Raw genomic sequence first — 4,755 nt, 5'->3', positions numbered from 1 at the left:
TTCGTAAGCACTTCAACAGCTTCCATCACGACTTGCACAAGATTTATGAATCCTTTGGAAGCGATGAAGAAGCGTTAGCTCATGGGACAAGCTTAGTGGACCCCCTTGTATGGGTCAAGTTGTGTGGTAGGTGGGGTAGTGATGCCTTTAAAGTATATATGCTCTTTCTCAAATTAAACCATAAATTCTTCCATTTAATATGTTCCATTGTTGTTGTGGCAAATCCGGTTGTTTAACTAAGCTAACATGACTTATGTGCATGGCAGAAAATTTCATCTCAAAATCAGGAGAACCGAAAGAAGCAGGCACTTAATCACACATCAGGACGTAAATCATTCGTCTGAATACTTGAGCAAAAGGTATGAGGATTCATACCAATAAATTTTAAGTATCTTTTAAGTATTAATAAATATTGCCCTCTACATGTGAACTTAAAGTGTGTTTTGTGATTGGGTGATATGATTAACTAAGTGTTAGGTAGTGGTACATTTCAATGATGTTAAGCTTAAAATGGCAAATGTGGTTGCCAATAATTTTTCAATCGAAAAAAATTGAAATCTTATACTTAATGCTAAAAAATGTAGCACGCTGAGAATGAGAATTTGGTTAACTTCTATAAGGAGACACGCTGGTCGAAGAAGTCAAATAAGTTTGTGATAGAAGCTACGGAAGATGCTTACATGAGTAGTACACTTATAGTCCCAGTCCTTCATGTTTCTTTCTGATAATAATATATTGCATACATAGCACATGCTGAGATTGTTAATAATTATTGTTTAACCATTGTGTAGAAGGAGATGCAAGGTAGATTGGATGGCCTAGAACCAGATCAACGTTGTGATGAGGCAACTATGACTGTCTTTAGGGAGGTCCTTGGCCATTGACCTGGATTTGCGCGAGGACTCGAGGAGATGGTCATCCCTGAGTCCTCGTGACAACGTGACCAACTTAAAATGCAATGCTACCTATCTGAGATTGAAAGACACAAAAAGATGCTGAACAACATAAGAAAGATGCTGATGACTATAAGAGTCAGCTGGAAGAAATGAGATCAGAGATGTGGGCTATTAGGGAGCATCAGTTCGCTACTGACAAAATGCTTCAGTCCTTTTTTAAGGATCATTCGTCATTCACTGAGTCATATCGATAGACTCAGTGTAATGAGATCCTCGACCCATAAGGGGGGGTCCTACGTTTTTTGGAAGTTTGGGTGGTTTTTTGGTAGTCACCATGACAGCTGGGCAAATATAAAATGTACTATGTCAACATTGGGGAGAAGACGCAAGGATCGGCTCGATGTCATCTTTTTTGAGGAGTTTTTTGAGCATGTATTTTGCTTCTAAATTTCTGGAAAATTATACGAGGGTTCCGTTGCCTCTTTGCCATGCCAAACTCGAAAGACATCAAAACCAAGAGGTAAGTACTCTCTAACGACCACTCTTCAAGTGGTCGAGGTGACCACAAAACAGTATTGGGGCTTAACCAGAATATCTTCTATGTCTATTTAACGCGGAATGTGAAAAGAAGAATGTACTGATTTCCTTTTTTAATTAGACATGTCATTTAGATATTAGCATTGAAGTTGATTAAGGAGCACTTTTATAGGAACAACATTTGCATATGGAAAAACTAGTAGTGGCAAGACTTTCACCATGAATGGCTATAAAATTGATCCTGGGATTATTCGCCGGGCAGTTAAAGATATATTTGCAAAAATTCATATGGTAAGCGGGTCCATGAATGTTCCTGATGTTGTATTTATTTATAACGATCTTTTCAATTCAAACAGGATTTCTGTTGGTGCGTAATAAATTCAGATAGCTGACTGTCATGCTTCTTATTCAGGTTTCCTTTACAAAAATTTATAATGAAGAAATTAATGATCTTTTAGTCATAGAGAACCAGAAATTGCAAATACATGAGTTTGGAGGTTGGTATTGACAGTTTTAGAGTTTATTATAGTTCGTTTAGATGTATAGAATCACTGATTTTTCTTGCCTTTTAGCGTGGGCAATTTGTTGCAAGTCTAAGGGCAGAAATTTTTAGCAACGCCGAGCAAGTGTTGAAGCTCATAGAATCAGGAGAAGGTTTGACTTAAATGCATAACTTAGTGGCCTTAGGCTTCTTACATGTTAATTTTAGTTTGTCCAACTTGTTACATGCGTGTTTTTTTTTTTCGCACTTAATAGGCACTTTTGCAAGACTAATATGAATGTTCGTAGTAGTAGATCACACACAATATTCAGTAGTCGTTTGTCACTTTCCAGTCGTATGATTATATCGTTGGACAAAATTAAATGTTACTATTAGCGTTTGTCACTTTCTTTTAGTATGACCTATGTTAATAATCTCTTCTATGCTTTTTTGATTGAGACACTCTCTTATATGCTTCTCACTTCGAGACTCTCTCTGAGGCTCTTTCTTCCTTCTTGTTGTTTATTTAGCAGCAGTTCCAATCAAACCTACTATCAAACTCATTCCTAAGGTATGCTGTTATGATTGAATGTAAAAAGGTTTGGATGTATCTGTCAAGTGTTTATTATGCATTTTCAAAAATAATATAGTGAACAATGTGTACCTTTTTGGAATTGTACTCCACCAACCCCTTTCACCATTTTAGAGTTGGGAGTAGCACTTATTTTAGCTGAGATGACTGACTTGTAATAACTTATTGATAATTGGTTTTCTCTGAGATGCTTACTCTGCCCATTATTGTTTGTCTTTATTTTTGTTAGAATACACTTCAATTGTATTTCTCCACGGTATTGGTTGTCAGCAAGATTTGATGACATTATGAGTTTTATTGCACAAATATGAGGATTTCTTCTCTATGGTTTTTTTATTCTATTATACAATGGAACAATGAGTTCTATTGTACAAATTTTTATTTTTCTTTGTTTTTGTTTTTTATATTCAACAAACGTATTTTTTTATTCTGTTCATTATATTGTAAATTTACATATCAAATCATTTTCTTTTTTAAGGTTGTTATAAGTCTTTTCCCCCGAGTTTTTTTGGTAGAGTTTATTTTGATATTCTTATTCAAACAGTAGGAGGCTAGTACTGTTTGTTTTATATCTAGTTGGGAATCCTTATTTCAATCTCATTTATGGCTGGTTGAGATCATAAAGTGGGTGATTGAAAGGAGATATGATGCTGGCTTTATTCATCTGGTCATTTAAAAATGTTTGTTCTTCAATCATTTTGTTCCCAGAAAGGAATGCCACGTTTTTTATTCATATCTCAGAGCGGACATGATCCGTTTGACATATTCCGGTCGTTCTTTGGTGGCAACCCTTTTGGTGGTGGTGGAACCAGCAAAGGCCGCAGGTAGAGGAGGGGAGAGGATGTGGTCCATCCCCTCAATGTTTCTTTAGAGGACCTCTACAATGGAACATCCAAGAAGTTGTCCCTCTCTCGCAATGCAATCTGCTCCAAGTGCAAGGGTAAAGGCTCCAAGTCAGGTGCTTCAAACAATTGTTCTGGTTGTCAAGGTTCTGGAATCAAAGTCTCCATTAGGCACCTTGGTCCTTCTATGATTCAGCAAATGCAGCATGCTTGCTGAAGTGTAAGGGTACAGGTGAAGCTATCAATGACAAGGACCGCTGCCTGCAGTGCAAGGTAGAGAAGGTTGTCCAGGAGAAGAAAGTTTTGGAAGTTATTGTAGAGAAGGGTATGCAAAATGGGCAAAAGATTACATTCCCTAGTGAAGCTGGGATGAAGCGCCCGATACTGTTACGGGGGGACATTGTATTTGTTTGGCAACAGAAAGAACACCCCAAGTTTAAGCGGAAGGGCGATGACTTATTTGTTGAGCACACCTTGTACCAACCAGAAGCAACTGTGGCTTCCAATTCATATTGACCCATTTGGATGGTAGGCAGCTCCTCATCAAATTTGAACCTGGAGAAGTAGTCAAGCCTGATCAATACAAGGGTATAAATGATTGTACTCCAATGTACCAGAGGTCGTTCATGAAAGGGAAATTGTACATTCACTTTGTAGTCGAATTCCCAGACACCCTCAGCCCAGAGTAGTGCAACACACTGGAGACAGTGCTGCCTCCAAGGAGTTCGGTGCAGCTGACGGACATGGAGCTGGATGAATGCGAAGAGACTACACTGCATGATGTGAACATAGAGGAAGAAATGCGACTCAAGCAAGCACAGGCCCAAGAGGCATAAGACGAGGATGAGGACATGCCTGGTGGTGCACAGAGGGTCTAGTGTGCTTAGCAATGATGAACGAATGAGCTGACCCGAAAAGGTAATGATGATCTGGAGAAACCAAATTTTACTTAAAAAATAAATGTTGGAGTAGTAGTAGGAATTAGATTTGGGATTGTTTTGGGTTACTACTATTATAACCAACATTTACGTGTAGGAGATCTACTATTTGAATTCTAGAGTAAGTGGAAAACCATGCATGTTGGTTGGAGGTTGGTGTATATCTATGTCATCTGGATGGTTATTTTACCATTCAGACTACTTGTTTTAGGGGATCTATAAGAAATCATTTTAGATTGTTTGGTGCTAAAAAAAATAAAAATGTTATCTTTTCACAAGTGTCATAAAGAAATTGAATAATGTATCCACTGAAATCTTTCAGCAACCTGCAATTAACACTTTGAAGGAAGTGGAAGTACATGGTGGAAAATGAAGGTGGGCTGGTAAAGGTAATGTTGTTATGACTTTATCCAAAATCGCTGACTTGGTCTATTAATGGATTTGGTTTCAGATGGAGATCCTGGGGTGG

At 37.9% G+C, this 4,755-nt stretch overlaps 1 pseudogene; it reads left to right on the top strand.

Annotated features, from left to right (window-relative positions):
* The first annotated feature begins 1,652 nt into the window (after nucleotides 1–1,652).
* LOC122291167 lies at nucleotides 1,653–4,218 on the top strand (annotated as a pseudogene).
* Nucleotides 4,219–4,755: the final 537 nt, after the last annotated feature.

Source organism: Carya illinoinensis, chromosome 13 (genome assembly GCF_018687715.1).
Source record: "Carya illinoinensis cultivar Pawnee chromosome 13, C.illinoinensisPawnee_v1, whole genome shotgun sequence".
NCBI classification, from domain to species: domain Eukaryota; kingdom Viridiplantae; phylum Streptophyta; class Magnoliopsida; order Fagales; family Juglandaceae; genus Carya; species Carya illinoinensis.
Note: the sequence above shows the minus strand (reverse complement) of the source record. Positions and strands in the feature narration are given on the sequence as shown.